This window comes from Excalfactoria chinensis, chromosome 10 (genome assembly GCF_039878825.1).
Source record: "Excalfactoria chinensis isolate bCotChi1 chromosome 10, bCotChi1.hap2, whole genome shotgun sequence".
In the NCBI taxonomy this organism is placed as follows: domain Eukaryota; kingdom Metazoa; phylum Chordata; class Aves; order Galliformes; family Phasianidae; genus Excalfactoria; species Excalfactoria chinensis.
Genome location: NC_092834.1, coordinates 934504 through 955901, shown reverse-complemented (window position 1 = coordinate 955901; position 21398 = coordinate 934504). Strand labels below are relative to the sequence as shown.

The following is a 21398-nucleotide window of genomic DNA, read 5'->3' as shown; positions in this document are numbered from 1 at the left end:
AATGGAGCTGGGTGAGGGAGGCAGTGCTGTGGGATCTACATGCTGGTGTTTGAGAACTGTGGAGGTGTGGTAGTCAGGGATATGGTCAGCATGGTGTGCTGGGGCTGGGGATCCTTGAGGTATTTTCTAGTCTTAATGGTTGTGTGATTCTGTGTCTAAGAGATGGCTTCAGGTTGCACTGGGGAGGTTCAGGTTGGATGTTAGGATACTTTTCTTCTCTGAAAGGTGGTAATACACTGGCATGGGCTGCATAGGGAGTGGTGGGCTCACTGCCCCTGCAGGTGTTCCAGAGCTGCAGGGATGTGGCACCTGGGGCCATGGTCAGTGGGCACAGTGAGGTGTGTTGGGGTTGGGGATCCTGAGGTCTATCCCAACCTGCATGACTCTGTGATGCTATGAGTGGTATGGTGGGGTTGTGTTGGCTGTAGGATGTGATCTTAAGGACAGTTTCTAACCTTGATGCTCTGATTGCCTTCCTGCCGTGGGCGCAGGGCTGTTGGTGTTTGGGCCACACTCAGTGGCAGTGACAGCGCAAGGGGAGAGCAGAGCCTTCCATTTGCAGTGCCATAGAGACAGGCTGGAAAAAGAGCCCACTGGGGATTAACACCCTGGTGGTACTTTAAGCTGTCACTTACAACTCGAGATCTGCTGCTCAGCCCCTGGGGGGGGAGGTGGCGGGTGGGGGGAGAGGGAGGAGGAAAAAGCCTTTTCCAGGATCTTTTTACAACCACGATAGCCCACAAAGCAAGGCCCCAGCGCACAGAGCGTACCCAGTAATTAGCTCCATAAACACACGATTTGGTGCATGTAACAAAAGCTGTAATTTAAAATTTGACACCATCTCCCTTTCCCAGGAGATGTGGGGGGGGGGGGGGGGTTGAATGGAAGTGGGGGGTTGTTATTAATAGCAGCAGTACGAGCTTGTATTTTTCTTCTCCGTGGCGCTTGGGAGGGGGGCAAATGACCTCAGTGTGAAGAAACTTTATTTTCTACTGCCTCTTGATTTATGTGGGGAATCTGTTGCATGATTAGCGCCTATCATCAATAACCACGCGGCGCGGGCTGACAGCTGCTGAGTGGAATGAAGAAACCCTGTGAAGCAAATAGCTACAAATTTCCCTGACAGCCCCGGTTCGATTACACGGCGTCAGCTGCCAAAACACCAGTTATTACAGGCATGGAGTGCCACGAATAGCTCGGCGCGGAGGAGGGTGATGTTAACACCCCCCCCAAGCTCCTTCCCGTCCGCGGGGGCATTTGGGGATCATTTATTTGCGGCAGCTCCGTGTGCAGCCTGTGCTGCTGATGGAGACACCGCTGCCCCGTGTGCTTTGGGATGAGGGGTGCTGGGGAGTTGCCCCTTCCCTCCTTGGGGCTGTGAGTGCTGGAAAGGGTGTTGTATCAACCCCAAGCCCTGGCTTTCCAAAAGAAGCCTGTCTACGGATTGGCCAAAATGTCTGTTATAAGGGGAAGAGAAGAGGAGCCTTTAGGTTCCCTTCCAATTAAAGGCCTTCTGTGATTCTATGGGTATATGATTCCTTGAGTCAATAGTTCTGCAGTTCTGTGATTCCATGGGTCTATGGTTTAGTGGCTGGCAACCCTGCCTGTGGCGGGGGAAGTTGAAACCAAATGATCTTTGAGGTCGCTTTCAACCCAGGCCATTCTATGGTTCTATTCCATGGTTCTATGATTTTATGACTCTGTGATTCTATGTCTCTATGATTCCCTGATTACAGAGGTAAAGGTGGGACCTTCCTGCCCTCTTTCAGCATGGGAGCCAATGGTGCAAGTGCTGTGCAGAGCCCAGGGTGGGTGTGTGGAGGGCACAGGGTGGCCGTACACATGCCCCACGCCATGCCCCACATCTCACACTGCTCCTTGCAGGAGAAGACCTGGGCAAAACAGGAGCTGTTTGCAAACAAGCAATCACAGCCAGCGTCATTCACAAAAACTGCACAGGAAACAGTTGGGGATGACGGATGGATCCGAGGAGCGTTCTGCTGCTGGCAGCCTTTCCACGTGGGAGCAGAGGTAACACCGAGCAAATTGCTTGCTGTAAATTATTCAGCCCACACTGCTTAGTGCGTGCGCCCCGGTGGGCTGGGAGCTCAGCTCCTCACTGCAGTAAAGCATTCTGTCTGTGCAGGGGGAGAGATGCTCTGGTCCCATCGTGAGCATGGTGGAAGGGAGTGTGGTGGATGAATGGGATTCAGTGCTTTGATGGGGATGTTGCTGAGCAGTCATAGGGTGTTTCATCCTGCTGAGCTCCACAGTTTGCATCCTGGCTTCTTTCTGCTGTTTCCCACCTTGCCCATTACAAACCAGTGCCCTTGGAGCTGCTGTGCCCTTTGCTCGCTGGCAGGGAGCAGTGGGAATCCTGCTATGGCAGCATGCAGCCAGCTGACACCAGCACTGCCTGATGTTTCATGTAAAGAAAGTTTTTCTTCGCAGGAAACTTTTTCCAGCTCAGGGGCTGTTTTGAATTTGGGCTTTCGTGTTGCGTTCGGTGCCAGCGTTCAGTGTTTGATTCTGTTTTGATGTTTATTTGTTGTTTCTTTTCTGAGAGCTGCACAGCACGTCCCAGCCTGAGTAATCATTGGGAGATGTGGTTCTCAGCTGCCAGCAGCGCTTGTGGGGTGGCTTCTGGGGGGGGCTGTGCTACAAGGAGCACCAGGATGAGCTGGCTGTGCACCCTGCTGAGGCTGCATATCCTGTAGCAGTGCATGCACCTTGCTGCAAGGCACGAGTCCTATGGCAGGGCATGCACTCTGTTACAAGCACCGCCATGCATCAATGCAGAGATATTGGGCTGAGCTCAGCCTGTGTCCATGCAATGCCCAAACCGTGTTGCTTTCTGCTGGAAACTCTCCAGCTGCTAATGCAATATTTATGAATCGAGGCAAACAAGGACTCTGATGTAAGGGAAGGAGCTGTCTGTGTCGTGGTGATGAATTTGAGGGGAACGTTTTATTAGAGAGGCTATTTTGCAACAGCACGCTATTTGGAAGGCTTGGTGCACAATTTCACTCCCATGGAGCAGGGCTCCACCACCAAGCTGGAAAGCAAAGCATTTCTTCCCTTGCACGGGGCTGAGGGCCTCCTAACAAGGTCTGCATGCAGGAGGAGCGTGCATTGCGCTTGGGGAGCTGCCCATGCCTGCTCTGAGGTCCTTTGACAGGTCTGAGCTGCTCTCAGCTTTCCTCTTAAAATAATGGAGGTGTCAGCTCTGGTTCACGGACTGGTCAATGTTTTAATTCCGCCCTAACTTTATAAGGCAATTTCATGAATTATACAGTGTGGTAACAGAAGGAGCTAAATAAAGACGCAACACTAGCTGTGTTTAATAAATACACCCTCGCTATCCACGGAAGCTATTTGCAAGTCAAAAATACGGCACATGATGATATAGCTGTCGATTGCAAATTATTTAGATTACAGCTGGGTCAGCACTATTTTATGCTAAATCCCATCAACTAAAAATAAAAGGCAGCGGCTGTGCAGGGAGCCGCAAAGCAGAGGCAGCTCTGCCACAGGTCCTTGGTGCTGGGGATGTTGTTCCCATATGGGCACTCAATGGGAAATCAATGGGGCTGGGGCTGTGTTAAGGAAATGTTTACCTGCAAGGACATATTGGCAGTTTTCTCAAGCTATGTTGGATGCTGTCAGTAGCCCATGGTTCCCATGGGGCTTGTCTTAAGGGTTGTGGGGGTGATTTGTGCATAGAGGCATTTGTGACTGCAGATCTGTATGGCTTGGGTTGGTTTAATGATTCATCCAATCTTGCTATGGACCAAGCAAGATAAACCAGCAGTGCCTGCACTTCTCCCTCTGCATGCTCCATGAGTTGACCATAAGGTATCAGACTGGCCCTAAAGCCACTGTGGGGGTGATCCCAAGTAACAGAAGTGACATCAGCCTTGGCTCTACAACCAGCAGAGCCATGTTTCCCTTCTCATAGGAATTAAATGCATCCCATGCTCTTTCCGGTATGAGAGCAGAGCACATTGGACTAATAGAATCATACAGGTTGGAAAAGACCTCTGAGGTCACCAACCATCAACCCATGCCCACTGTGCCTGCTCATAGAATCATTAGGGTGTGATGATCATAGAGGTCCTTTCCCATCTAACTGTGTGCTGGGAAGGAACCACCATGGAGCAGCCATTGGTTGGGAGCATGTCATGCACTTCATCACCTGCAGTTGTGTGATGGGGGATGCCTGTGGTTCCCAATCATTTGCAGCTCTCTGCCTTTTGCTCGCCCTCATGAAGCTAGAAGGGTGTTAGTAAAGTCTTGATGAGCAGAATGATTCATGGAGCAGCATTTCTTTATTAAATAGGGCTTACATTTTTGGAGGATGTATCTGTTTTCCAACTGAGAGTCATCCTAGCAATATGCCGTGTACGTACCGTGTAGGTTAATTATGCCATTTATATATAAGATAAATTGCTCGGTGGGAAGCACATCCACGCTCTGCTTTAGGTTGATGTTAATGCTTTCTCAGGGGTTTTTAAGCCCCTGCACATTTCACAGTGAGTTGTAATGGCCCCCTTCAGCTCTGGGAGACGCTGCACTGCTGTGTGCTCCTCATGGCCACGTTCCTGAACTCTGATTAGGATTTTTCTGCTGCTCCTTCTGCAGCTGAAGTGGAATGACGTGTGAGATACTGAATTGCGGCTTCTTGTCCTTTGAAACCCCCTTTGATATTGCAGCCTTCAGAAGTCCCCTTTCTGGTGAGCCTTCCCTGTGCTTCTACCTTCATTCTGCCTCCTTTACACCCAGTGCCATCTCCTGTCTGTTCCACCTTCCAGAGGGATCCCGAGCACAAAGCTTTCCTCCCTTCTCAGCATCCTCCTGCTCACATCCTCTCTGCTCACAGCTATTCCCAGCGTCCCCTCCAACGCACAGAGCTGCAAATCACTGCTGCCCAACGTGTGCATGTGGGGGTTTGGATTTGCACAGCGTTCCATCCCGGGGTCTGGAAGGCATTTGCTGTCCCTTTCAGCTCAGAGCTGGATGAGGTGGATAAGGCTGACTCCCAGTGGCTCGTGGACTTGAGATCCTCATTCTGCTTCTTGCACCAGAGAGGCATTGCAGGAGCATGCTGCTCCTGGGAAGTCCGCCCATGCACATAAAGAGATTTGTATCCTTTCCTTCCAGATGCTGCAGTTCTAAGTGCCCGAGTGTGTTTTGTTACGGTTCCCCAGATAACAGCATTTGGAGTAGCACTCCTTCAGAAAATCCATGCAAAACCATCTGTGATTTCCTGCTTGTGGATGGGTAATTGGATTGGAGAGGAGGGTGGGCTGGGGGCCGCCTGTGCTTCCTTGCTTCCAAGGCTGACAGTGCTCACAGCCCAGCAATAGGAGCCCCCAGCACTCAGCCCTGGCTGCAAGGAGCATCTTCACCCTATAGCCCCCGCTGCCTCTGCATTACTGAAGCAGGAACCTCATTTTTTTTTAGTTCCCTGTATTTCTTCATCTTTTAAAGCACCCTTTAAAAAGCTGCAGATTTTCTTTGATATCATTTTAATATCTGTGATAAGTTCCTTCAGGGCAAAACCCAGCTTTGTTTCTACTGATTCATTAAGCTTTGGGTAGCAGTGGCCCTTTGAACCTTTCACAGGCAGGGTGAAAGCACTGCCAGCATGCAGCCCTTCTCACCTTGCCTCGTCCTGAATTTTGCATGGAGGTGTTATTGCCACCAAGCTCCAAGTGTCACCAAGGGCCACCAGGACTGGGCTGCTGCTGCATGGGCACCCACAGCATAGCCCTACAGCAGCCAGACCCAGCTCCATGACAGCAGCCAGGGTGGAGAGCTGCAAATCAGCACTACTAGCTGCAAATCCCAGCATTGCCAGTTGGGTACCTTGTGGTATCAGCTGCTGCACAGGGCTGCAGTGTGTTCCCAAATTCCACAGGTGGGGATAAGGTCATGGCACGCTGCAAGTGATGCATTGCTCCACGCCACCACCAATCCCAAGCAACCAGATGGGCTGTGGCTGCAGTTGTGGCTGCTCTGCTGAACTGGAGAGGCACAGAGCTGTGGGCATTGGACATCGGCTGCTGTTGTGGTCCAAAGGACGCACAGAGGGCTGAGGTGAGCACAGTTCTACACACACTCAACGTTTCTGTTGGTTTTTTTCATTTTTTAAGGAAAATCATCCATTTCCCATCTGCCAACTCCAGTGCAGGCAGAGCTGTGAGCACAGCCCCAGCTCAGATAGAAAGCTGCAATACAAATCTCTTTTAGCTCTCTGGTCTAAGGAGCCACCAAGAGCTTTTTGCTGTGGGACTGCAGCATTCCTGCCCTGCTGATTTATGACCTCTGCTCAGCACAGAGCGTTACTCACAGGAAAACTGGTGGCCTGGAGCAGCACCTTTCTGCTCCCCTCTGGGCCAAAACATGACTGCTCCTGGAGGAGATGGTTGCAGCTCCCTGTTGAACACAGGTATGGACGTCTCATGGGATGGGGACTCGTTTTCCAGGGATTCAGATGTATGAATGACAAAAGAGATTCTGCCAAAAGAAGCTTCACCCAGAGATGCAACGAGGATCAAAGCTGTGCCGTGAAGTTCAGAAGTGTTCCCTTGCATGTTTTCCTCTCTCCATAATATAGTTCTGTATCTCTCTGCACCATGTGTTGCCTGGGAAGGAAGCAGAGGCAGCAAAGCCCCATTTCTCCAGGGACATCTCCTCTTACAGAAATAAAGACGTGCAACAATTGCTTTGGAGAAAGCTTGATGTGAGGCATTCCACATCCCAGGGACGCTCTGTTGCATTTGTGGGGGAGAAAAAGAGAGCCAACTCCTGCAGCTGACCAACACACACACCCCAGCATCCTGTGGGCTCAAGGCATGGAGGTAAGTGTGCACAGAGTGTGGGTGCACTGCATCCTTCAGCTCCCTTTGGTCTCACAGCTCCCCAGTGGCTCTGTGCTCCGTGCACTGGGATGCACAGCCGAGGGGGCCTCTGCTCCCAGCAGCTCCCAGGGACACCTTTGGGTCCACAAACCCTTTGCAAATGGTTCTCATGGTTGTTGGAGCACGAGGGGGAGGGAGAGGAGGGAAGGGCAGAGACTTGGACACGGGCTCAGCAGTGATTGTTTACAGGCCAGTAATTCAGGTTGCAGACAAGGCCCCATTGATGCGTTCCCAACACAGAGCAGTTCAGCTGCTAACCCTGGAAAAGAGACTGCTGTGCAGTGCAGGGCTGTGTCCTGTGCTATGGGGAAACTGCCACAGAGCTGGGGCAGCCCCTGCACCTGTGTGGGGTTGGAGGGCATGGGGAGCCCTCAGAGTCCGAGCTGGGGTGCTTTGCATGAGGGTTGCAGCCATGAGAAGTGCAAAGAGAGAAGCGTGGCAGCTCAGCACAAAACCCAGCAGCTGCATGGCGTGGGTTGGGGAGCACATCCATACAGCCCCCATGCTCCCCAAAACCCACACTGGGAGCTTTAATTCTGCCTGGCCGTGCCTAGCCCTAAAACATTAGCTTAACATTATCACAGGGTAAGTCAACAAGCAGGGAAAAATCGACCTAGGTTCCGTTTACCCACTTCTCTTGCACCTTTGGAGATGAAACCAGAGCTGTGCTGTTATGTTACAGTGATTTATTGGTGGGCTGAGGAGCCGGGCTTTAAATACTGCATCTTAGGGATGCTGGCAGCCCCGCTTCCTATAAATCTTAGCCGGTATTTCTTAGCCCTTTTATGCCAGCTGCTTTCATGTATTCAGAACCTTTTCCGCGCAGTAGCCTATGAAAATATTGAACCGATGCCCAGAGCAACACCAGGATATGAAGGGGAAAACTTTAAGATGTTTTGTAACTATTTTTTAGCGGAATCTGCCAAATCTTAATTTTTCCAGTTTACAAGTAAGAGCCTCCGACCATCTGTTTGCTGTCAACCCGTGTTTGTTTGGAAGGGAGTTTTATGATTTTTTTCCATCTCGCACTCCTGTTCTTACAACCAGTTTACTGAACTTCATAAATGTCAGCTTTCACAGTTGTTTTGCGAGCCAGTTATGATTTAGGATTTAATCAAAAGTGAGCAGTCAGTGTCTTTAATCAATCCGAATGGAGATCAAAAACAAAAGGAGCGGGGACTGAAAAATGAACCATTTAATGTATCCCAAACAGCCTTTGAAAGCGCCTTATTTCCAACATAATGGCTACCAGGAATCGTTAGAAGAAACCTTAAAATATAACAACAACAACCCCCCAAAAAACTACCCTTGGAAATTGCTCGTTGTGTTTTTAAAGATAAAAAGGGGTTGAGATAATTTAAGGCTTAAAAGCGATCCCAACCTTTTAGCTCATTAAGTATTAAAACCAACCTGGCGTCAGGCGCTGCGGGCCGGGCAGCTCTCGGCGGTGGTGCCCCACATCTCCACTCTGCAAAAGGCACCCATGGGTGTCTGTGGGCTGGGAGGTGCAGATTGCATCCCGCCAGCAAGAAGGATGTTGTGTCAAGGCACGTGAGCTGGGACAGGGAAACCAAGTCATCCCAATGGGTGCAGAGCAGTGCTGTCCTTCCTTGAGCTGGGGTGCTTTGTGCCCATTTCTATGTAGCACAGCTCACCTGTGTCCTGCCTGGGCCTGTCTGAAGGGCAGCAGTGAGGATGCAGATGAGGTGTGATGGGTGTGAGCTCACTGCACAGCCCAGAGTGCTGTGTGGTGCAGTGCTAGGGGGGTATATGGGCTGCGTTGCTCTGATCGGATGACAAATTAACAGGGCCTTTGCAGATGCATGGCTGGTGTGAGGGCTGCGCATCATTCACAGGGAGGGACTTCAGAAAATGCCCCAGCAGTGGAGCTCCATGGGTACCCACTGCCTGTGCATCACTGGATTTGGAGGTTGGATGCTGACTGCTGTGTGTAGGACACTGGGTGTAGGGTGCCCCGTCTTTGAAGGCCAGCACTAAAGGTCAGGCTGGGTAGACTGATCTGGTGGGTGGCAGGAGGAGTTGGAACGAGATGGGCTTTAAGGTCCCTTCCAACCTATGTAGTTCTGTGATTCTGTACTGAATAGCAGGTGTTGGGTGCCAAGTGTTGGACACTGGGTGCTGGGGTTGGATGCTGGGTGCTGAGAAATGTTCCCCATTCCCAGGAACCCTGAGGGGGTTCATTCCTGCCTGAAGCCCCGGCTCTGCGTCGCCTGGCCTTGCAACAAACATTATGTGTTATGATGGTTCTACTCTATAAAATTCCTTCTGAATCTGGGGAAATGGGTTTTTAAAATCAGTTTTAAAGCCCTCCGGGGGCTCTACATATTCTCCCAGGCTTTCCTCTTTATTTGTCCCCTCATTGTAATCCACTCCACTTATGATGTATGGCTGCAGCCGAACATCTGGCTCTCATCACACCTTCTGTTGACTCACTGCTCAACAAAGGGGCTGAGATGAGTCCCAGATGTTCTGCTGTGTCCGTGCTCCCTCGGCTGCATGCTTTTATGGTGAGGAATAAACAGAGGTGGGTTTGAATGTCAAGGGGACCAAACGCGTGCTGCCTTGGGGTTGGGAACACAAGGGGGGGTTGCATGCGTGTGCTTCCTGTAGGAAAATGGCACAGATGAGGGTTTCTTTATGGGTTGGAATAGGCACGTGTGAGAGATACAGCCCTGGTGCTCTGACACCAAGCAAGTGATGGCGGTCTTTGATGCCATGCTCACCCCTATCCCTTCATGGGGAGCACTGCAGCATCTTTCCCATGCTGGCATCTTCATGAGCGCAATATCCTGCTGTGATGTTGATAGGACAAGAGGTGACGGCTTTGAGGTGCACCAGGGGAGGGTCAGGTTGGATATTAGGAAATATTTCCTCTCCAAAAGAGCGGTGCTGCACCACACAGCAGCTCAGTGAGTGGGGTGGGAAGGGTGGGGGGTGGGGGTCCATCCCTGGTGGTGCTCCAGAACCGCGGGGATGTGGCACTGAGGGAGGTGGGCAGTGGGCGCAGAGGGTTTGCTTGGGAAACTCAGAGGTCTTTACCAGCCTTAATGATTCCATGCTGCTTTTCCATGACGATAAGACACTGCCCGGGGGACAGCAGGCAGGTATGGTGCTGCTGAGCCTCGGGACACCAGAGCAGAGCTGCAGCCCGGCGCTGAGCACTTTGATTCTCTGAGCATTGATGTCGTTTCGGTTCATCCTTTTGTCATTGATATTACGTGTTTATCTAAAAAGGAATCTCACTTTCATCACTGTGGATTTGGGGGCTTTTTGCTCTGCATGACAACGAGGTGGGAAGCAGCTATTGAGGGCTGGTAACCTCTCTGGAGAGGCTTCCCTTTAAAATGCCCTCTGCAAATACCGTGTTAGACAAAACAGCTCTGCTGCCCGAAGGCATTTCCATCCGCAGCCACAGCCGAGAAGGCAGCGTATCAGAGAGCAGCATTTCTCCAAGGCAAATGGATCTGTTCTCATCTGGTTTTCCTCTTTGATGCATTTTTATGTTAAGGGCTCTAAGTGCTCCTTTAATAGTTCTGGCCCTGTCAAGGAAGCTGATGGTTCTCGGCTTTCTTGTCTCTTCCAGCCTTCCCTCCTCGAGCTCCCCGGCAGTGCCCTCTCTGGGAAATGGCTTTCCATGTCCGTGCCGCTCCGCCTCGCTGAGCCCGAGCCGGGAGGATCTGTAGCATCCAACGTTGTTGCCCCAAAACGCGGCGTGTCCAATTATTCGCCTGGATGACGGGGAGCTCCCGGGAGAAGCCCAATGACAACAGCCCAAGTGAGGAAATCAGCGTGCTGTGGGGTGTTGGGACCCCTACAGTGCTGCTGTCTGAACTGCACAATTATGATGACTGGAAAGACCTCTGACAACCCCAAGCCCACTCCACCGTGCACACTGACCATGCCCTCAGTGCTGCATCTCTGCCATTCAGGAACACCTCCAAGAAGCCCTCGGGTGCCGCTGTGCTGTGGGTCTCACCACACCTCAGAGCTTCTCATCCCTCCTCCTGCTCTGCCCAAGGGCACAGGGTGGGTGTCGGGTGGTACCGAAAGCCTCCATGTCCTGCTTTGGGCAGTTTGTATCCACAGCATTCAAGGTAAGGACAACAGGACTGGAAAAGCAATGGGCAGCTGGTGACACCCCCACGGCACTCAGGGAGGGCTGCTGCAGACAATTGCTGGCAATAAGCTCAGGGATGAGCTCTCCATAGGGGTGACCTTCCCCACAAAGCATCCTTGCCCCTGCTGGCCCATGCTGCTAGGGGTGGATGCAGGTCTCCGTGCAGCGCTCTGCATCAAAGTGCACACACCAGGCTTGGGTTGCTTTACAGATCAGTCTCTCTGCCCTCCTTCTTGCAGAGGGCTGGGTTTTTAATGAGCTTTTTGAAATGCAATTTTAAACTTTTTTTTTTTCCTCTCTCTTACGGAATCTGCTTGTGTTTTTATCTCAGTTTAGAATGCACAAAGCTTGACAATTTTGTTCTCGGAGTCAGTGGGATGATCAAGGTTTTTACAGTCTACTAAATTATTAAAGGAAACTCAGTTACTCGCTAAATATTATTGCTTCCATACTGTCAGGGAGAAGATCACAGTAATATTTTGTTAATTCAAACATCTTTCTCTTTCTCTGAGGCCACTGATGACAGGCAAAGAGCTTGCATAATGTACAAAGGTGCTTGTTACAGCAAGAGGACGTAATTAATGTCAGCAGGAGCAATAAGTCTTTGCACCAGGGCTGTGCAGCTGGCTGGAGCTTGTCCACAGCTAGACTGGCATTTCAGATGGCCACCCGGCTGTAGGGTGCCTTTAGGCACTGGGAGTGGTTTGGTGCAAAAAGAAAGGATTTAGGTCAGAGTTTAGGGGAAATTCTTCACTAAGAGGGCACTGAGGCATTGGAGCAGAGAAATGGGTGCTCCATCCCCAAAGGTGCCCAAGGCCAGGCTGGATGGGGCTCTGAGCAGCACGATCAGCTCCTCCGTGGCAGCAGGTTGGAACTGGATGAGCACTGAGGTACCTTCCAATCCAACCATTCTGTGGCTCTAGGACTATAGGATTCTGTAATTCTATGGTATCCTCCACAAGCAGTTGCCCCGATGAGGCATTGGATGGCCAGCAATGAGCTGGAGCATCCCGTGGTGATGTGTGGTGTTGTGTTGTCCCCTTCTCCAGCCACCACACTGGTGGCCACATGGGAACACAACATCCATATCAGCACCGACTCTGTGCCCTATCTGCCTGCAAATGCCCCCAGCCCTGCAGGGGAGAACGGGCCACCCCAGGGACCACAAAAGGGACGTGCAGTGAGTCCCTTGTTGGCACAGGGCAGCAGAGACCTGCAGGCAGGTTGCCTTTGGGGCCGCTTGGTAGAGGACGCCCACAGCGAGATGCTGCCACGCACAGCCTGGGGCTCGTGTGGTTGTGTGGCAAGTTGTATTTTCACACCAATGTTTTTGGGTGTGTTTTTTCTTTTCTTTTTTTCAAGTCATTACAAGCTAAACAGCTCAAATAGTCTTCAAGGTGAAATCTGCTTTTCATTACTCTGTAAGGGCACTGCGGCTTCATTTTCATAAGTTACATTACCATATGCAGCATTATAGTGCTTTGCTCCGCTACATATTGTCAACATTAAATAACCTCTTTTTGTGGTTACATCATAAAAATTCTTTAGATCTTGGAAGCAGACCGCGAATATTTGCATATGTATATCTTTAATTTTCGCAGAACAGGCTGGCTACCAGATGGGTGAACCAAATAAGCCTCCAACATTTATCTGAGAGTTCGACGTTTTCCTGTGTTGTTAACCGCAGAGGAAACTAGGTGGTTTGCAGCCACGCTGAGTCGCTGCCAGCCCCCAGCCTTCGAATATTTTCACAGGGAGGGGGGAAAAGGGAGGGGGGCTTTTTCCTCCAAGCCAGATGGCCGTATGGAATCAATAAAAGTCCATTTCAAAAGTTTGTTTACTTAACATTGAATATAATATGCCTTTGTGGTCCCTTTGCGCTGCACAAAAATGTGATCCAGCACCGAGCTAATGAGGAGAGCATTGCGGAAGACATCGCTGCACCGGTCTTTGCCTTTTGCACCCACCTCATGGGCTTTGTGGGGGCTTTTAGGGCTTGTGGGGCTGCTGTGGGGCAGCAGGGACTCTTACTTTCTTGCAGGAGCTCTGATTGGTGATACTTGGGCTGTGAGGATGTCAGTTGCGTGTTGGGTGTTGGAAATTCAATGTTGGTAGCTGGACGTTGGAAGTCAGATTTTGGATGTTGGGTGTTGAAAGTTGGATGTTGGAAGTTGGGTGTTGGAAGTCAGATGTTGAGTATGGGAAGTTGGAAGTTGTGCGTTGGGTGCTGGAAGTTGAATGTTGGAAGATGGATGTTGGACATTGGGTGTTGGCCATTGGAAGTTGGATGCTGGAAGTTGGATGCTGGAAGTTGGGTGCTGGAAGTCAAGTGTTGGATATGGGAAGTAGGAAGTTGTGCATTGGAAGTTGTGTGTTGGACATTGAAAGTTGGGTGTTGGATATTGGAAGTTGGCTGTCAGAAGTTGGATGTTAGATGTTGGCTGTTAGAACTTGGATGTTGATTGGGTCCTAATGCAGCCCCTAAAACCTGCGCAGGAGGAAGGCTCAGCATGTGCGAAATATCTGAAACCTTGTAAGGTATTCATCTTGCGCTGTAATTATTTTTAAACATCCCAAATTATATGAGTAGTACAGGAAAAACAATGTCGGCTTGTCTTTAAAACACAGCCTTTCATTACAGAAATCTGTCATCTGTTAATTCATTAGAGCCCCGACAGAAAGAGCTGAGATCAAAACTATTTTAAATGATTCCTGATGACACACAATGGCAAATTTCAGCCATTATTCCGGAAATGTAACCATCATTCTTTCTGCTGGATTCAACAAGGGTCCTTCCTCTGATATTAATTGACTTCTAAGTAGTTGCACATGTTGTTGTTGTGTTATTGCTCAGATCTCTTTCTGAAGTGCGTGGCGATGTGAGCAAGAAGCCTTGGGCTCCTCAGATCTCTCCGTCAGACCCGCACAGCACTGAGCTCTCAGCACTGGGAACCAGGGGCTCACAAAGCTCTGGGCTTTGCTGCCTTCACCTGCTTTAGAGAGTGGGGGGCAGCTCGCCTCCGTGAGACTAAGAATAAAGAACACCACACATCTGTTCTGTTTTTCCGGGTGTTTCTTTTTGGTTTTATTTTATTTTTTCCTGAAGATCCAAGGCAGAATTTCAAAGCAAATTCCAAGTTTTATTTTGCTGCCTTTGTTTCCACAGCATCTCTGCGGGCGCAGCTCTCTGCACTGCTCATGGAGCCGTTCAACAGTCCGCATGGCAAACGCAGACCCAAGGTGCTGGGATGGGCTATGTGCTGGTAATGCATTTATTTGGTAGATGGCATTGTTGTCGCTCCAGACAAGCTATAGAATCAGTGAAATATTTGTCATCTGCATGTTTTTCCCTTTGCATTTCAGGCTTGGCAGGGGCAGGTGGTGGTGGTGGTACTGTGATACTGGACAGCCATTGTCATCCTCCTTGATTTTCATGGCTCAGCTGTGTGGGTAATGCCTCACATTTGCTCTGTGCACAGCACAACATGGTCCTGTAACCTGAAAGACATGGAAGAAAATGAAGTCCTGTCCTTCTTGCAGCTTCTGCCACAAGGTGAGAATCTCAAACCAACGTTCAGCCTCCAACAGATACTATTCAGGTGAGTGAAACATGCTCCCCAGGACCATCATGGTGGACACAGTCATAAAATAGAATCACTGAGGCTGGAAAAGCCTCATGAGATGCCCAAGCCCACCCCATCCCATCATCCCCGCTGGCCATGTCCCTCAGTGCCACATCTCTGTGGTTCTGGAACACCTTCTGGGTGACCCCAGGTCTGTTCCCAAGGATGTCTGCTGGTATGTCACAGAACATCTTTATTCTTGTTGAGTAATCCAGGCCAAGTGTAGGTTTACCCTGGATGTATGGGGCAGCCGGCAGGCACTGATGGGGGGCAGCAACGTGCTTGTGGAGGAGGAAAAGTGGCTCTCTGTGTTGCCAAAAATCTGTATTTTGTGCTGTTAAAGCTGGCTCTGTACTTTTTCCAAGTGAAGTATATGAAAATCCTGCTCAAATGATGCGTGAGTTTCTTATGAACTGGGCTGAGAGCCGATAAATTGCTGTGTTTAATTAAATACCTCGATTTACTGAACTTGAGGTGAAGCCAAGCATGGCAAGCAGGGCTGCTTTTATGAATTATAAGAAGACGAGAAAGCCAACAATGAGCCATAAAATATTGTAGGACCAAAACAACAACAAAAATAGGGGGTGGGGTGGGATTTGAGTGCTCTTTTTTTTAACAGAATCCCACCCCTGCTTTGGTTTAGTGCAAGGGGACGGGGGGAAGTGGAGGGAAAGAGGCTGGGGTGGTGCAGGGGAGATGATGCTGGCCCTGGGGGCTGCCTGCTCATGCATGGCCACTCCAATGGCTTTGCACCATCCCTGTCGCAGTGCTGAACCAACCCACGGCCTCAGGGGAGCAGGGCTGGGCTGATTTACCTGCACAGCGCCTCAGTGTGTGAGAGCATAACTCTTCTGCACACCACGCAGCGCCTTTGTACTTCATTGCACTTTAAATAGCACAGCAGAGCAGAGAAATAATTATTCTTGTAGGTTGGCTGGGGCTGATTCTAAATCTGCACGAGCAGCGCTGCTCGGGGACTTTTGGTGCTTGAGTCAGCGATCCTCTGACTTTGTGACTTCAGAAAGGGACAAGCCTTTGCCTCTTCCTTTTTTTTTTCCTCTTTAGAATGCGTAATGACAAAGATACAAATCTGTGGCAGCCCTGAGGCATAGATAGCCATAGTGCAACTTGCTCTGCCACCCATGACCCACGAGAGGATTTCACTGCTTTCTTTCCAGCTGTGAACTTGCTCCAGCAGAAAACAAACCACCGCCTCCTCCCCATCCTTACTGGGATGCGCTGGGAGCATCGCTATAGGGCAGCCCATTTTAGTGCTGTGGGGTGTGCTGCTGTGATGCCCCTGCTGTATTTAGGGCCTAACATCTTTCTGCAGAGCATCTCCTGTGCCACCCCCATGGTGTTTGCATGTCATGCCTTGCACCAACGTGAGGGTGATGCAGAACATGGTGAGCCCAGCAAACACAGGGATGGGAATATGGGATATTGCCCACAAATAGAGGAGGAGAGGGGGAGGGAAGGGAGAAGCAGGAGTTGGAGGGCTGCATACGGGTGGTATGGGAGTAGGAGCAAATAGAAACAGCCCACGGTGCACAGCTGGGCCTGGGGAACAGCTGTCCCTCTGGATGCTCACGAGTTAACCAGGCAGGCCCGTGGCTCCAGGAAGGAGCAGAGCCCGCTGGTGCCAGCAGAAAGCTGTGAAAACATCGAGCAGAGTGTTTACATGGCTTTTCTTTCTTTTTATTTTGAGATGCTCTGATTACAAGCCAGACTTTTAAAGGCAGGAAGTGCCCAGCAGATGAGCGTATCAATCACTGCCTTTATAAGCTTTTGAAGATTCTGCAAATCATTTTATGGCTCAGATAGCAGCCTTCCTGCAAAGGCAATAAACCTGGCAATGAGTCAGGCTGAGGACGTGTGCTCTGCCCAAGGGTTCAGTGCTTTGCCTCTCCAGGTCGGTTCTGTGGGGTGATTGCTCTTCTTTTTGCATGGCTGCTCTGGGAATGAGTAGATGGAGCAAAAGGAGGCACGTCCCCATCCATTCTGTGCTCCTTTGGGAGGGGGTCCTGTGTGTGGGAAGGATGCACAAAGCTAAATAAACAGTGTGAGCTGAGCGGGTCCTCAGCCTGGAGGTGCAGCGCTTCCCAGGACAACCACATCCACAAGTGCACACAAAACTCCTTTTAAGATAAGATGCAAATATCTGGAGACTTTCCTATCTGCGGGCATTAGGAGAGTCTGGGCTGCAGTCTCTGATGCCTCTGTGATGGCTCACGTCCTCTCCTCCACACCAGTCCTTGAGGGGGGAAGCTTTGCTGGGGCTGCAGCCCATCCCATTGCTGGGCCAATACTTGGAGCCGGCCTCACCAGCCTTACACAGAGCCAGTGCACAATTGCCCCTTGCTGCTTCCAGATGGGGCAGCCAAATAAACCTCCCCCTCCTTCCCTCTTCCCGGTGCCATTACTGCCTGCTGCCCTGTAACTCACAGCCATGAGTGAGTCAAATTCCATTTTATAGTGAGTGTGCAAAGTGAGCTGTAGCTGGGGAGCAGTTCGGTGCGTGCCGTCCCTCCCCAGCCTGACAACCAGCGTTACTGCCCAGCAGGGAATAGCCTGATCGCTCGTTTACGGCTGCAATCATCTCTCTGTTACAGCATTAGAAAGGAATGAGCACCAAAAGCCATTATAATTAAGATCTCTCCGGAGCTGACAGTAGAAATAGATGGCATGTGGAGCTGGAGCTCCGTGGCTCAGCTGTTTCTTTTCGAGCTGTCACTGGAAAATTACAGAGGCTGACAATCATATTCTGAGCTCAGCCGTGCTGAGCAGCACACATCCAGCACGGCACCAGGCACTGCCATGGGCTCAGCCCTCCAAACCCAAAGGCTTACAGCACTGGGCCACCTGCATAGTGCTCAGGTTGGTGTTCACCCCACTTAGTGTCCCCTGCTGATGTATAGGAGCACCAAAGGTGGTTCCAGAGCTGTACAGAGCTCCCGTGCCAGGCCAGGAGCTGTGGCCTGCTGTGGGTGGGTGCTCTGGTGCTCAGCTGAGAGGGGAGGTCAGGGCTGTGTGTCCACATTTGAACCTGAGCTGCCATCTATTACCTGATGCTGACAGCCTGCAATCACTGCTGGCCTCTCCCCATGCACAGAGGTGCTCACAGAGCCCAAAATGTTGGAGATCTTTAGGGCAGCAGCCAAGGAGCACTGCACAGCGCTGTGGGTTTTTACACCTCGGGAAGTGTTACCCAACAGAACTGAAACAGCAGCTGATGGTTTCCCAATTATTGCTTAATAACGAGCAGCTCCTCCCCTGCCCACAGACAGCAAACAGCACACAGCGCTGCGGTGACGGAGCTGCTGAGCAACGCCTGCTGCACCCTCCTGCTTTCCTCCTATCTCCAAGCTGGGGAGATCCTCACTGTTCTTCTGTGCGTTTCACCTTCTCTTTGCCCATTAAGAGACCCTCTGAGCTCAGCAGGACGTTGGGATGGGGCTCTTGCTGCTCTGTGCATGGCAGCAGATGAAAGCCTGCACTTGCTGTCTGCATTTTTTGCTGACGGTCGGCATCAAAGCTATTCCCTTTTAAATGTCTGATGCTGTATCTCGTTGCGGGAGGCTGTGTTGGGTTACTCCTTGCCACATACCGCTGTGCGAGGCTGTGTTATTTAAAGAACCAGTGCTTAGCAAACCTCACTCCCTCGCCCTGTTGGATAACGTGCTATAAGCATGAGCGGCCTTGCTTTTCTTTTCAATGGCTGTGTTTTTAAAGGCACCCAGATTAAAAACCAATTTGCAGGAAAGAGATGCGTCGCCTCTGGGGTTGGCTGCTGGGTCAGTCCCAGCATGGCAGTGGGCATGAGCTCGTGTGCATCTGGACATGGGAGTCTGGATCTATGCAGATATATTGGGGCAGGTTGGGATTCCATGCAAGCCTTTGGGCCTGCAAAGAGTCGGGGTTTTGGAGAAGCTCCCTCTGCCTCAATGCAAAAAGCTCTGGAGCCACGCTGCCCATTCCCACCATCCAACATCAGCAAAAGCTTCCTTCAAAGCTGCAAATGAATTATTGATGCAATTATTCATCCTCATTTAAATATCTATTTAGTGGCATTTAAAGAAGTGTGCTCAGAATATGTCAACTGTTTACACAATAATTTGGATCCTGATCTTTATACCTCTGTTTTCTCCCACACAAATAATTGGAACTCATCCATTCTAAGTGACAATTGCAGATAAGCATCGCTCTTTTTTTTTTTCCCTGTTGCACATGTGCATTATCTAAATATATTAAAACACTCCATTTTAATTTCATTTGAATGATTAATCAGTTACTTGGCTGTAATTGTTTATGTTAAGACATCTCAGATTAGAAAACAGATCAGGGAGACAATTAGGAGAGCAAGCGCTGTGTAATCGCTGTCGATGGCTGCGTGTGAGCAGCTGAGGATGCAGCACTGTGCTGCTGTGGGGTCTGTGCACCTCAGTGTGGGACTGGGAGCCCAGGCTGGCACTGGTTTTGGGGGCTGCGTGGGATGGATGTTGCTGCTCCCATAGGGATGCAATGGGGGCCAAGGCTGAGGTTAACGCGGGGATCCGGCTTTATCCTAAGCTGCAGAAAAGGAGAAACACTGGAAAATCCCCACAAGGAGAGGAGACTAGAAGGGCTCCAGGCTGTACATGGTGCTGTTCTGCAGCCATCATGTTCTGCCCAACCACAGTGGTGGGGCTACAGCAGGATGCACCCATCCCCACATCCCTCCCTGCAGGTTCTCATTGATCATCCCACTGTATTTATTACCCCTGGGATTCTCCACTTACCCAAAGCAGCTGCAGCTCCGCTCCTCCCATTGGACTTTGCTTTGGTTCATGTCCAGACAGGAGGGAGTTGGGCTCTAACATCACAGCTCGGATCCTGACCACCCGGGCACAAAGCTTGCTGGCAGCGAGGCGATGACAAGTGGCGCTGACCCATGTTGGCATCACTCCTGTGCCCTCCCAGCCCAGCTGACCCCCCCCCCCCCCGTACTCACCCCCCCAAGTTGGGACAGAGGCTCTCCCAGGCTGTCCCCATCGTGGAGGAGTGGTTTGGCACTGCCCTGGGTGAAAATGCGGCATAAGGAGCCAGAACAGGCGCTGGCCGGAGGGAGCTGGGTGGCAGCCAGGGGCTTGGCCCCATCCCCAGCAGCGGGAGGTCTGCCCTTAAATGTGTGCTTTACAGAGAAAGCAATTCAGACAGCCTGCACTGAGCTGTCAGTCCAGGCTGTACCTCCCACCCTGCAGAACCTGGGGTGCTTTGCTTCAGTCCTGGGCTCCTGGCTGATGATGGACTGCAGTGCTTGGACACACAGCCCTGCTGCTTCACTGCAATTTGTATCTCTGGCTTCAAGGAGGAATGCTGGAGCTGCCCCAGTGCTTCTTGTTGTCGAAGTGCCTCAGCACTTTCTGGGTTCTTTGGCTCAGGAGAAAAAGTCAGGTTTTTATTCTGCTGATGGTTACTAGAAGCAATGCAAGCAGGGTTTGTGAGCTGGGAGCAGAGTGGCCACCTGCACTCATACAACGATCTGCACCACCACTGCACCGGTGTGGTTACAAAAGCCTGCTGGCTGTGGTGAGAAGGGTGCATGGCTTGAAGGCTGCAGCAGGACAAAGCAGTTTGGCAAAACCTGCAGATCAGAAGCAGCGGTGCAGCCCTGAGCTGTGCACCCAGCTGCTCCTGCTGCTCTCTGCTGAGCAAAGTGCAGCTGGCTGCTGGTGGAGGATCACAGAACCATCCGATATCCCCCATTGGAAAGGATGCATCAGGGCTGCCACGCACTCATCCTACAGCCAGCTGCTGCTGTGATGCATGGAGCTCGTTCTCCATCACCAGCAGCTCGAGTGAAGTCGGCTGTAATGAAAAACCAATATTTCCCACAATCCCCTCCATAATGACTTTAGCACATTGATGAGCTGGGAGCTGCACACCGTGGGGCCGGCTGCGTGCAGAGGGGTGCAGCGAGCGCCGACAGCAGGTCCCACATTCCCGTTTGCTAACAGAGAGCTCAGCACAACGACTGCTGCACCGCTCCGCCATGCGCAGCCATGCACTCACTTCTTGCAGTCCCGCTGCACCCACCAGCACTGCCTTGCAAAAAGCCAGCAGCATCCATCAGCACTGCGCTCAGCAGAAGGGAGCAGCGCTCTGAAGGCTCCGTAAGCAAACCCACAAACCCACCCTTGGCAGCAGTTTTCACCACTGTCCCCACATCAGCTGCAGGAGGTGCTGCGAGCAGTTCGTACACAGACAGCTTTTGTTCTGCTCCTGGAGAGATCCCCCACCCCCTTCGAAGCCACTCCATCTCTTGTATGTGATTATTATTACTTTTTTTGGACTCCAGTTAAGGGAAAAACATCTTTCATTTGTCCTAATTTAACGCTGCTAATGAGATTGATGCTGCAGGCTGCCCAGAACATCAGCAAGACGTGCAGGTCGAGCACCCTCCATTAACAGCAGCACCCAGCCCGTGGCTGTGACCCTGCCATCAGGGGGCAGGCCCTTTGGCAGCAGTGCAGCATTTTACCAGCCCTGTTCTCACCCGGTTTTCATTTTCTTTCCTATTTTTGCAGCTCTGCTCCATTAATCTTCTTCCTGGCATCAGTTTTCTGAAGCCTCAGTATGTAATGCGTTCAGCAACCCTGTGAGTTTGCTTTTTATTTCTCCTTCTCCCCTAGGTCTCGTTGGCTTTGTAACAAGGCACAGAACGACCTGATGATG

At 51.0% G+C, this 21398-nt stretch overlaps 1 long non-coding RNA gene across 1 annotated transcript; it reads right to left on the bottom strand.

The window, feature by feature from the left end:
* Positions 1-14116: 14116 nt before the first annotated feature.
* On the bottom strand, positions 14117-19630 carry LOC140256969 (uncharacterized). The gene is made up of 2 exons (XR_011904890.1): positions 19463-19630; positions 14117-14559 (listed from the first exon to the last, which is right to left on the bottom strand). It is a non-coding gene; the product is annotated as an uncharacterized lncRNA (long non-coding RNA).
* Positions 19631-21398: the final 1768 nt, after the last annotated feature.